The sequence below is a fragment of the Dermacentor andersoni genome, chromosome 2 (assembly GCF_023375885.2).
Source record: "Dermacentor andersoni chromosome 2, qqDerAnde1_hic_scaffold, whole genome shotgun sequence".
Lineage (NCBI taxonomy): Eukaryota > Metazoa > Arthropoda > Arachnida > Ixodida > Ixodidae > Dermacentor > Dermacentor andersoni.
In genome coordinates, this window is record NC_092815.1 from 29,598,361 (window position 1) to 29,611,698 (window position 13,338).

General features: G+C 44.4%; 1 long non-coding RNA gene across 1 annotated transcript; it reads right to left on the minus strand.

The window, feature by feature from the left end:
* Positions 1-717: 717 nt before the first annotated feature.
* On the minus strand, positions 718-13,231 carry LOC129387763 (uncharacterized). The gene is made up of 2 exons (XR_008614949.2): positions 13,047-13,231; positions 718-12,087 (listed from the first exon to the last, which is right to left on the minus strand). It is a non-coding gene; the product is annotated as an uncharacterized lncRNA (long non-coding RNA).
* Positions 13,232-13,338: the final 107 nt, after the last annotated feature.

Consider the following 13,338-nt stretch of genomic DNA (forward strand, 5'->3'; position numbering starts at 1 on the left):
GAGACACGATGTCGCAGCTGGACATATTGCCAGTCGCTATGTTTGCAGTCCACAACGCAACAAAGTCGAACCATAGCACTCGCGAAATGACAAACCGACACTGAGGGCGGAGCTCTCGTCAAGAACGGAGCACGTTGTAACACAAGCAGACGACACTTGCTTTGTGCCGGATGTGCTTAAGTGTACTGAAATATTGTTCTTGTGCATTCTCTTTCTGTTACTTTCTTTTTATAAAAACAAGTTAACTAACATTCCAACTATTACGAACATCATTTGTTTACCATAAAGTTGGAAAAATTGTCGATTACGCAGCCTGGTCTGCCAATCGGATAGCTCGCCCCACTGACGTCATATGGGTGATTTCCGTCATATGGGTAGGGGCGGCTTAATATTCCGCCAAGCAGTGTGCTGCAATCGGCAGCGATGTGCATTTTTAAAACCTTGTAATAAATTTCACGCTTTACGTGGAGCACTTAGATGTGTCAATTAACGATCAGAAGGACCTACTCTAACGACTCAGTACGTTTGTAGAACATGGTCAAAATCGTTTCAGGGTCCCTTTCATATTAACAAAGAAGCTCAAGAACAAGTTGAGGACAGCACAAAGAGCAATGGAATGAAAAATGTTAGGCGTAACATTAAGAGATAGGAAGAGAGCGGTGTGGATGAGAGAGCAAACAGGGATAGCCAATATTCTAGCTGACATTAAGAGAGAGAGAGAGAGAGAAAAATTTATTCGGACCATCGAGGTGGTTGCTCTTGAGGTCGCGTGGGTGGTGTCCTCATTGCAGGACTCCACTGGCCATGGCTGCTCGACGTACTTGCTGGATGAGAGCTTCTTGTCCCGCCAGGGTACCGCCGGTCAGCTGTACCTCCCACCGCCCAAATGACGTGCTAGGCGTCTTTAAGTGTTGAGGTTTGCCCCCGCATCCCCACGAGATGTGAAAGAGTGTAGGGCGTGTGTCGCTGCACCAGGGGCAGATGCCGCAATATGTATGTGGGAACATTTTACTGTATCTGTGTAGGTTTGGAAATGTGTTGGTCTGAATAAGTCGGATAGCTACGGCATCTTCAGTGCTGAGCTTTCTGTGAGGCGGAGGATAAATCCTGCGGTTGAGTCATTGGATCTCGAGTCGGTCGCAGTAATTGGATGGCAGGGGCATGAAGGTAAAGGGTGGGGATTGATGAGACGATTGGTCTTGCCCCGCTCGGTTGATTAGCGCTCGAGCTAGGGCGTTCGCCCTTTCGTTCCCCTCCAGACCCGCGTGGCCCGGCGTCCATGTGATTTGATGGTATTCTTGCAGCCTCGGGCCTAGAATCTGAGCCGCCAGCAGCGGTGTTCATCCGTTGGTAAAGTTACGGCAGGCCTGTTGCGAGTCGGTAACGACATGGACTTCCCTGCCTACCCTGTCTTCTTGCTTTATCACCAGCGCCGTGGCTATGGTCTCAGCCGCAGCTGGGGTCTCTGCCCTTACGGAGGCCGCGAGGTTCACGGAGTTGTCTCTCCTGTTCACGGCGGCTACCGCGAAAAGGTCCCCTACAGGGTACGCCGCCACGTCCACGTACGTTACGTACGAGTCACCCTTGAATTGTCGGCGCTGTCTGTCGACGCGAACCTTGCGTCGTCCTTCATGGAGTTCATGACTCATGTGCTTCGGTATCGGGTTCGCCTTGATCTTGCCTCTGACCACAGGCGGGAGTGATCGTTGCCCATCGAGGGCACGGAGCTCCGTTGCCGTTCCGGTCTGGTGGAGGATGGCTCTGCCCCCGCCGTGTTCTGTAGTCTGGTCTTTTGCGAAGCCATAACCGCGTCCAACAGCTCAGCGAAGGTGTTGTGGATCCTGAGGGCCGCTAACTTCTCGTTTGAGGTGGTGACAGGGAGACCCAGGGCTGTTTTGTACGCGCCTATGATGATGGCATCGACTTGTTCTTGGTCGCGTTTGTTTAGCGAGTGATAGTGATACGGCATGCTATACGTTATTCTGCTGATCACCAGAGCCTGGACGAGGCGAAGCGTGTCCTCTTCTCGCATGCCCTTGCGGCTTCTTGTAATTCGTTTTACAATCCGTGAGATCTGGTTGGCAACCAGTGGCACACCTTAGGGTTTGGATGGTGTGGGAGGCTTTCAGGTTGCTCTGGATCCAAAAACCCAGAATCCTAGCCGTATTGCCTTCCGTGATCTTCTGGCCCTCAAGATAGAGATCGATAGGGCCGGGGGACTTGTAGATTCCTCCTCCATGCACCCGGATCACCTCGGACTTTTCGGGCGCACAACGCATCCCTCTCGCTGCCGCAAATCTCTCCACGGCTGTCGCGGCCTCTTGAAGGGTCGCCTCTTTTCGTGCTAGGGAGCCCTTGGTGGCCCAGAGCGTGATGTCGTCTGCGTACAGGGCATAACCTAGGTCGGGGATCTTGCGCAGCTCTTTGGTCAGCGCCAGCATCGCGACGTTGAAGAGAATCGCCCCTTGCGGTGCTCCTTTGTTCGGCACGTCGATTGTATCCGATTGAGTCTGGCCTATTCCAATGGTTGCTGTCCGGCCTGTCAGGAACGATTTAACGTAATTAAAGATGCGCTCCCCGCAGCTGATGTCGTTCAGTGCCTTGAGAATGGCCTCGTGAGAGATGTTATCGAAGGCCCCTTTTAGGTCGAGTGCGAGCAGGAGGTGTTCTCCTCCCTTCGGGATGCCCTTGAGAACTTCTTCCCTTAGGATTAGGAACGCATCTTGCGCAGAAAGTCCCGGCCTGAAGCAAAGCATGGTGTGCGGGAAGAGGTCACCGTCCTCTGTGTAATGTTGGAGGCGAGCTGGGCAGGCCATGTAATGCATAGAGTAGATAACCGGTGGACTATTAGAGTTACAGAATGGGTGCCAAGGGAAGGGAGGCGCAGTCGAGGGTGGCAGAAGCTAGGCGTAAGTTGGAATCGGCTAGCGCAAGACCAGGGTAATTGGAGATGGCTGGGAGGGAGGGGCCTTCGTCCCGCAGTGAACATATAAATAGAATGATGATGATGATTATATCTCATAGTGGAGGTGATATTTAAAACCCTGCTTAAATTGTCTGCATATGCAAGATGTAAAAGCAGCCATTGTCAATTAGATATTGTCAGAAAAGGTATGCGTGTGGATCAATGGCATGTCCCTTTTGATCCTTATTAATAACACCAAAGAGGTAGCTGGGCGACTGCAGTTTCACTACTCCATAACCCTGACTCAATCGCCCATTCGGTTAAAAGTGGGTGGAGCTGGCCTGAAACAGAAGTAATGTGAATTCGCAATGAAAGAATGAATGAAGGGCGTTAAACTGCTTTAACTGGGAAAGACTCGACCTACCACACTGGCTTTGGCTATGGCAGTGGCTATGGCATTCTGCTGAGCATGAGATTGCAGCTAAAACCGATATCCGGCACCAGCGACCATATTCCAATGCAGATGTAACACAGGAAAACTAATTTCTCAAGCTTCAGGTGTGTGTTGAACAGCCACAGGTGGTCAAGATTAATTCAGAGTCTTCCACCAGCTGGATGTCTAGTATAGCCCTTGTGTTGCTCTGGAATGTTAAACCTCTTCAATCAAATCAAATCGAATCAACAATGTATAGAAAAACTGCAGTGCAAATGCAATTGAGGGTCACCATTAATGGTTGCAAATTTAATTGTTGACTGGAAGTTTAACTTGCATCACTGATCCTTCCCACTAGCTTTGTGCTTGCAGTAACACAGAGCATGAAATGACACAGAAAGATAGACACAAGCATGTCGACAACAGCACAGACTTGTAGTGAGGTTATGTATTTGTGTAGACATGTGGCCTGATATGGTTATAACAGCAGTCGTACAAAAGAAGCAGGCAAAAAATAGCGTAAAAGATAATAAAAATGTGAATACTATTGCACTCTAGCGCAAAATTGCTGTATGTTGTATGTCATTACCACGACACACAAAACCCACCAAAAAATGCGCTCCAGGTTTGTGAGGAAGTGCAGCATATATGATAGTCAGCTGGAAGAAAGCATGGTTATACACACTGCCCGCTCATGGAGTGCCGCAGCTTTCATCATCTGCATTATTTACTTGACACAGTTATGCACGCAACAGAACACTTTTAGATTGAGAGAGTGAAATTCAGCTGACATCTTAGTTTTTTGTCCTCATTACGAAAGTACTGGTGGAATCTCAGGAGTCAAAACCTAACCACAAAGTTGGACAGAGAGCAGCCCCAGTGCAAAAACAATTAAGAGAAGATAACATTGAAGTGGTTCTGTTTATCTTCAATGTAGTGTGTACACTAACATAAGATTGCGAAACGTTTGCAGTGTGAATGTTTCTTTTTACAGCCCCAGAAAAATTGTGCCTCAGCAGTAAAACCAAACTTCATTATAATGAAGTTGCGTCTAGCACAAAATTATTTTTGTCATATCCAATATTTATTACATGTGATATCAACCATTTTCTTCACTTGTTCATTATACTCATCTTCAGTATAGTATCGAGGTTCGACTTCTACAACAACGTAAAATAGTGGCACTGAAAGACATGATTTTTAGAAGTGGAATTGCAACAGTTAATTATTGCTTCTTGTGCATAAGGTACAAAGTCTGTTCATTGCTGATTTCATGCTGGTGAAGGGAAGTGCTGGGCACGGTTTGAATTATTTATTCATGCCATTGATGTGATTGCTTCTGAGGGTGAGAGGCCACAGTTGCAGACTGATGAGTCTGCAGTGCCCTGCTGTGTGCAACAAAGGTGCTGTGCAAACAAATATGAGACCATCCAACTTGCAGAGAAATGAGCAGAACTGGGAACGAGCTTGTCTACATCGTGCCAATGCTGCAGCATGGGCACAGGAACAGGCTCGTGCAGCCGAGTGAAAGCAGCAACTGCGTACCGAAGATCTGGCAGCCTACCAAGCCGTCATTTAATGAACTGTCAGGATTAACCGAGTGATAAGCACCAGGCTTCGCTGGTTAACTACCCGTATGGAGTGCTTGGGTGGTGATTTTTTTCATATTCCTCTACAATGTTTTCCTTGAAAATTTTCATCTAATTATAAGATTAGAAAAGTTTATGAATTAATTAAGACTAATTATGTAATGAAGCTATGTGGCATTTGCATAATTTTATATCTTAGTGCATGGTAGTTGGGACACCCTGTATATTTACATGTGTCTGTGCTTGGTGTTCGCAGTGGAAATTAGAAAAAAAAAATGTTGAAGTGAAAAAATACAGATGAGGTAGCCGCCACTGGTGCTTTAATGTGCTTGTCCTCCAATTGTCAGGATTTGCAGAAATAAAGCGAAAACATTAACAGAGTCCGCTGCAACAATGATGCAGTAAGCTTTTAGCCGCAATAGATAAGTGAAAAGATGGAGGCAACTCAAAAGAGACCTCAAATGATGTGGGTAACAGAATGATCTGGTACTGACACTTTAAAGGGGAGGGGGCATCACCCCTCCTCGCAGTCCGCACCTATGATGCCAACGGGAGTGCCATAACACACAGCCTAGTGACTGGTGGAAACTTTTCAGTAGCATAGGTTACGACTCTCCATCTACAAAAAAATCGCAGCTCATTTTGATGCACATGTGTGTAGCTCCTGACCTGAGTGGGCACTGATGTGCTTGAATGTAAGAGCGCATGTGCTCTTTGCAAGACATCCGTGGCCATGACCAGAGCTCTTTTTATTTATTTATTTTATTTTGTGATACTGTCAGTCCCATCAGAGATTTTTACAGGAGTGGGTTAGAAGGCTCTGTAGACATTGTGGGACAGGCATTTACATAAGTATACAAAAAGGTACCTAGAAAATGTTAAGGACAATGGACCTATGTTAACAGCAATGAGTATGGCAAAAAGATAATGCACAATTTTCAATTATTTCAATTACATATGATGTTCCGCAAAAAAATAAATAGGAAAGGACAGGCATATGAGATATACCATTGATATCTACAATTTCACATCACAGAATTCCAATATACCTGGTAAGTAAAACAATGATATACACAATAGTGATAACATCACTTACTCGTTACTGACAGCACAGTTTGGCTAGCAGGTTCAACAAATTTGTCAACAGTGGGCTGTGCGACTATCGTCTGGGCTAAAGCATTCCAGTCACGAACAGCTCGTGGGAAGAACGAAAAACTAAATGTATTGTTAGCGCAAGAATATTCTTGGAGTGTAAGGTGATGCTTACGATGGGTTTCTCTGGATGCGTTATAGGATATGTAGGTGTCGGAATCCACTTGATGCAGTATGAGATAAAAAAATTTGAGTCGGTACAGCATTGCAGGACTGCTTAGTATATGAAGGCCAGCCGATCTCGAACAGCATCCGAGTAGGCGAGTTGGTGCGCTTATATTTGTTATAGATAAAGCGCACAGCTTTGCGCTGGACAGCCTCAAGAGTAGCTATATTATTTTGGGCAAAGGGAAACCACGCCACGTTCGCATATTCTAAGATAGGATGCATGATTGTCACATAGGCCTAGAGCTTGGCTTCCTTCATAGAGTATCGCAGAGCCTGCTTTAAGAATATTAGCTTTCGAATCGCTTTGTTTGCCATGAGCTCTACATGAGCTGACCATCCTAAGTCTGATGATATGACGACGCACAAGTACTTATACTGAGTGACAGTGTTAAGGATGGTACTACTACAGCCATATGTAAAAATAAGTTTGGATTTCTTTTTTGTTACTGGCATTGAAACTATTTAATCAAAGTCGACAGCCATTTGCCAGTTTTCACACCATTGGGCTATCAAAGCAAAATCCTTGTTAAGACTAATTTGATCTTGTCAGTTTACTACTTCTCTATACAGGACCCAGTTGTCTGCAAATAACATAATCTTGGAATCAACCTGACTAGTTATGTCGTTTATGAATAAAAGGAACAGGATAGGGGCCAAAAAGGAACCCTAAGGTACACCAGAAAGTACTGGCACAATTTCAGAAGTTTTGTTGGATGCATTGGGCTAAAGCAAACATTGATAAAGGTGCCCATCTGTTGTCATTCAATAATGTTGTGCCATGTTCATAACCTCCCTGTCAGAAGGTGTCTGCATACTTTAGTCACACACTCAAATTGCCATAGTGTCTACTGGCCATCGCTGTTTCCCTATAGCCACCTATACGACCTCTACAGATGGGCTCATTAACTGCTTTGTTCTATACAGAATTATGCAATAAAACAATAAATGCTACCTAAGTATTTTCACTGTAGTAAATATGTGCCTTCAAATGCATCATTTCTTTAATAAAGTGAATAGTTTTATTTAAGCATTTGGCTATGTGCTTACACTGCCAATCCTTGTCGATGGTTTCTGCACATATTTTTTCTTCATTGTGTTAGGCCAGAGTCGCATGCAGACTTCACTCTACCACATCACAAAGCAATAATTTGATTAGAAAAACTAGTGCATATGCATGTGCACCGATTTCCAATAGGCCCCAAATACAGGAATGGAATGCGCGAGTAATTGCCAACCTTACTAGTCTTTTTCACATCCATGATTCTGCATTGCAAACTTACTTGCATAAATTCTGAGCTAGTTTCGCTTTCTCTCTGTCCTCCATAAACAGCAATTTCTATCGCAACTTTAGATGGTCATTTTCAGCAAATAAACTGCACCAGAAACGACCATGCACTGAGGCGACTGGAGTTGAACACAAGCAACTTCATGCTTTTCTGTTGTTGATAGGAGATGAGACTGACCGCAAAATAAAATTATGTTTTGTTCTCGCACACTTCAACATTAATCCCTTCCATTTTAAATCTATCTGAATGCGAGTTTAGCAGCAGAATGTTTGGATTTCCACCGTGTCATAAAGTCGTGACATCGAGCACTTCGCCTTCTTGTGTACACCCGTGGTAAGGTGGAATTGGAACACGCGAGGAGTAGACAAATAGAACGAGGACGTGGTATAAGCAGTGCTGGTTGAATGATGAGACCAGGCAGACCATTGAGATCCATTTTGATGATGTTGGTGGTGATTTGGATCCTCTGTTTTATGGATTCTACTTCTGCGAGGCAACACTGCGTGTGTGGCTGTGCATGACGCTCGTGCGCATTGTTGACTTGTGAGCACAGACACAAAGCTGAGCATGACACCGTGCAATTAGTTTGAACTAATTGCACGGTGTCGTGCCCATTTCAATGGGATGCACATTCTTTCTACGCATCACTACAGCTGACGACATGTCTTCCACTGAAAGCTGAGAGTGATCACAACTGTCCCAGTGATGAAGATGACAATGAATTTAAGGTACATAATCTCCAATAATGGGCATGAACAGCAGGGTTGAGGGAGATGAAAATTACAGCAATTCCAAACGTATCCTTTCAGAAATAACCAACCCTCCACTGTAGATATGTGCCACGAGCACTCAGGATAACAAAAGATGGTATGAATTGGACAAAGAGATACTACACCAAGAAGAAATCTAAGGTGCCTCAGTGGCAGGTGTCTCTGAGAGCGAGAATGTGAAGACTTCGATTGAGTTTTTCAGAGATCTTTTAAATGAAGTGCGCTCAACCAGGTAAATGACACTGCTCCAAAGTGGTGGATTATTCCAAGTTACAATCAACTAGGAATAAATGTTGAGGACATATATAGAGCAAGTGCTGTTGAAAGGCAGAATTACGTGTTGGAATGAAAACAATAAAAGCAGTAATAATTTTTGATAATTGAAAACTACAACAAAAGCGAAAGATATAAATATTTAACTGGGCATCTGGATAGACAATCTCAATAAATTCGTGGACGACAGAGCTAACATCCCTGTGGCTAAATCCCAGAGTAGATGCCTCGAATTAAATAATAAGAGGTATCTACCCATTAAGTCCAGGCCAAGTTTTTGAATAGGTAGTCCCAAGATTGTTTTTCTTGTAGCAGCAAAGTCATAATCCATGGAAAACATCCTGGTAATGAAGAAGTGGCTCATTAAACTAGTTCCAACTGGGGACGCCAGCACTAACAGCACTGTCCACTTGTAAAAGACATGCAGCAAAGGTGCAAACAACTTGACTGTAAGAACACGTAATGGGAAGACATGGGTTCGTGCCCCATCTGCAGCCAGCTGTTTTTTCATCCATGCTCATTTCCATTAATTTATCATTTTTTAAATTCAATTAATAAGTACATCTAATTTCTCCTATGCTGTCCTTGGTGTCTTTGTTTGTTGGCTTATTATGACATGACTAATAAAAATTGGGCCCTTGGTTTCCTTTCTTCTCATTCATTACATACCGAAGCCTCGAATCCGGCAGCATTGAAGACTTCAGGTAGCATGTGTGGGTTTACTAACCAGTTGCGTTCACCCAAAAAGATTACGTACACATGACACCAATGACAAAAAGGGACGTTCCACATTTGCTGTCAAGGAAGGCCGTGAAGTATGGTGCTGGCTAACACTCCCAGGTTTAATGCTAGTAGATAAACATAAAATGCCCCATAAAGTGGATGGGAAAACAGCACCGCGGTAGCTCAATTGCTAAGAGCATTGCATACACAATGCAAAGATGTGGGTTCATGCCCCACCTGCGGCCAGTTGTTTTCTCATCCACTTTCATTTCTTTTATCATTTAAATTCATTAATTAACAAGTACAAGTAATTTCCACTATGCTGTCCTGGGTGTCCTTGTTTGTTGGCTTCTTATGATAAGACTAATAAAAATCAGGCCCTCGGTTTCCATTCTTCTTGTTCACATGGTTTTCACGTGTTTTATGCACAACATGCATCCCTGCCTCAATACACACTTCTTTGTTTTCCATCAGCACTTGAGCAAGATGGAACTTAGGTTTCCTTAATAGAAAGAGTGCCATGGAGAAAAAGAAAGCAAGCATTTTTAAAGCGACTGTAGAATATGCATAAATTTACAGCATTGGTTGAAGGAGAGCCAAATTCCCAACGTACTGATTTTGGGAAATACATGCAGCACGACTCATTAAAGCCTTGTTCTTCATCGTCATCATCATCATCAGCCTGGTTACGCCCACTGCGGGGCAAAGGCTTCTCCCATACTTCTCCAACAACCCCGGTCATGTACTAATTGTGGCCATGTCGTCCCTGCAAACTTCTTAATCTCATAATCACTTGTTCTTCAACGTAGCGATAAAAGCCAGAGAAAACAGTACAAAGGTTGAAATTTTTAGAGCTGCATTAAGAGGTTATATGCAGATGTCCCAGTTTCTCGTATTATTCATTCGTGGCAGCTAATGCTTTGAGACACTGTGTTAGACAGCCTTTGGGATCAGCACATATTTCTTAATAATTTTCTTACAGCAGCTAGCACTGCGCTGCTGTAAGCAGCACAGCTAGCAAGACACTGCTTTCATGAAGGTGGCACCATCTCGCACAGCTTGATCAGTACACTGGACCAGGTCTTAACAGATTGGCAACGTGCGTTTCTCCGCCAGAGTTAAGAATGTCAATTGTCATGACATTTTCCTTGTGGCCTATGCTGCTGCCAAACATATGGCGGTCCACCTGGTAACGCTTTGTCAAAACTGAAACAATGCATGATATACGCCACGAGCAGTGCCTACAGGGGCGCCACCGAAAGCCGCGTAGCGGCGGCCGTTGAAACCGCAGGCGGGCCTCGTGCTGGAGACGCCTGCTTCCACTGCAGGCATGACTGAAGTGTGTGCGTGCGATCTGCCGCTTCTGCTGTCCCAGATAGTTACTTCTACGGTGTCAGTGTGCGCAAGGAAATCGCACTGCATTTCACGGCTGTCTGGGACAACATTGTCTCCTTACGCGCCAATTGTTTGCCATGGATGAGCATCAACAAGCTTGCCTATGAAGTGGAGCTCATCGCCAAGATGCTGCTTTTATTACAACACCCCGGCCGCTAATGGCTTCATTTGTTGGCCCATGAATGAACATTCTTTATGCACACACTTGCCTCATTTACATGGCATGTATTTTGATAGTAGGTTGAGGGAGCAATGCATCGTTTGTACAGGTGCGGCTACATGAGAAGCCAGCAACTGTACAGCTTGCAAACCAGCACGATGACCTTGAGAAAAACTAGCACATATAGGACTCCAGCAATAATTAAGGATTGATTGCTTTTATGCTTGCGTCTTACCACTGTCAGCGTAGCATGGATTTCACATGTTCCATTGTTCAACAAGCAGAGCATATCAATGATTTCACAGAAGCAGCGAGTGAGATATTGGAAGATGCCATAGCTGAAAATTTGCCTACCTGGTCAATCAAGAGCATATTGCTTTTATATTTTATGTTATTTTTTAGTGTTGCCACCATTTTTACTAGTATCACCCTGCCAATCCAATAGAAAATTAAACCACATGTTGTATCGCTTGTTGTAGTGCCCAAAGTCTGAATAGCGAATGCAGCACTTTTTAATTAGTTAGAAGAGTACGCTGACACAATATTTACAGTTCGAAAACAAATACAAAGCATGGCATTAAGTAATTCTTGTAAACCACTTGCTGCATTGAAATCATTTTCGAAGCAGAGGCAACTACAGTGAAGCAACACGAACATATATTGACCCGTTTCATTCGAAAGAAGAGAACAAGCACTCGCTAGCAAGAAAAGAAAACAAAAAATGAAACATGAAGGTATTGAAATTGACCACAACGCATGACACAGCTGGGGTAAAGTGAATCTGCATTAGTTGCACACATCAGGGCTTCGTAGTTCAGGCATTTCTCATCACCGCAAAGTGATATTAAGAGTCATTCAAAACGAGGTTGAATACTCTGTCAAAAGCGCTTAATGCTCACAGACGCCAGGTTGTACAGTCAACATGCAGACAGCTGAGGCGAGTGTACACCGAATGTTCTATGCCGCAGGTCGCATTTTAGTGCCATCGATAGGTAGAGCAGCATCCGATTCTGTGCAACACGTGGAAAATTGCGTGACGCTTTTTTGAAAGCACCGTCACCTGCTTTTTAATACGGAGACCTTTGTTCAAAGTGTTTTCTAAACACAATGAGCGCTTCACAGCCTCGCCATGTTCGCCTTTAGTCATGTTCTATGCCAGTGCCCGCAGTACAGTGTTCAGAGACAATCGCTTTCCATCGTGCTGAGTCAGTTGGACCGTTGGACGACCAGCCTCTGTTGGAAGAAAGAATTTTACATCGACGCGACTTACCATTGCATCAGAAGGCCGTACAAGCACTACTGTGTTTATTGAGATTGACTGGCCTGTGTGAATGCCTGTGATTGGAATGCCTATTCTGTTACCTGTTCTTCTTTGTTCTTACTTTTTCTTTGTTCTCTCGCGCTTTGTAGTCATTACAAACCCTATATCCTCCACTCCAGTGCAGGGTAGCAAACCGGAAAGTCGCTTCTGGTTAACCTAGCTTCCTGCCTTTCCTCTCTCTCTTTCTCTCCAGCTTCGCTCCACATTCTCTGGCTTAGCTTTTCGCATCCTTACTTTTTTTCAAAGGAGGGCCATCCCGTCTCATCAGTAACAACAACCTGATCTTTATTGCATTGCCTGTTTGCTTAGTGGTTATGGTGTTGGATTGCTAAGCACGAGGTTGCGGGATCGAATCCCGCCCACGGCGGCCGCATTTCAATGGGGGCGAAATGTGAAAACACCCGTGTACTTAGATTTCGGTGCACGTTAAAGAACCCCAGGTTGTCCAAATTTTCGGAGTCCCCTCACTAAGGCGTGCCTCATAATCAGATCGTGGTTTTGGCACGTAGAACCCCGCAATATATTAATCGAACTTTAACCGTAAAAATGTTCACTAAAGGCGCATCAACATCAAGCAAATAAGAATATAGCAATCGCCCTAACAGCAGTAAATAAAGCGCGATTGCTTATCTTCTGGCGAGTTTTTGTTTGTTTTAAAGCACCCAACTACGCAACAGGTCTTTGAAAACATCGCTGGAGACTAACAGAAGCGCTAAATCACGATCAAGAACAGTCGGCGTTGTCTGCGTTTTGTGCATGGCGAGCTACCAGTACTGTGCAGCTGTTGAGAGTATGGTCATATAGAATAAAGAACGTATGGTCACAGAACACCTATATAGAGCATAGAGAATGAGGGTTGCAAGACACATACCATAGAGCTTGTCACTAATGAGAAACATTATGACACACACAGCTCCTTGTGCGTCTTCTGTTGTCCCGTCTTTTAATCGCGCTACCGCACACCCTTTATAGAGTTAATAATATATTGAGAGGTTTCCAACTGAATCGGGACAATTTTCTTGCTAAGTTCTTAAACCTGCGTGTCTTAATTAATTTGCTTTTTCAATTTATGCTAAACTTTTCATTACTGTTTCGCGCCGTCGCCGTTGTCGCGCTCATACAGTTTAACTGTCCCTAACATTTCATGTCAGTGGCAGCAAACA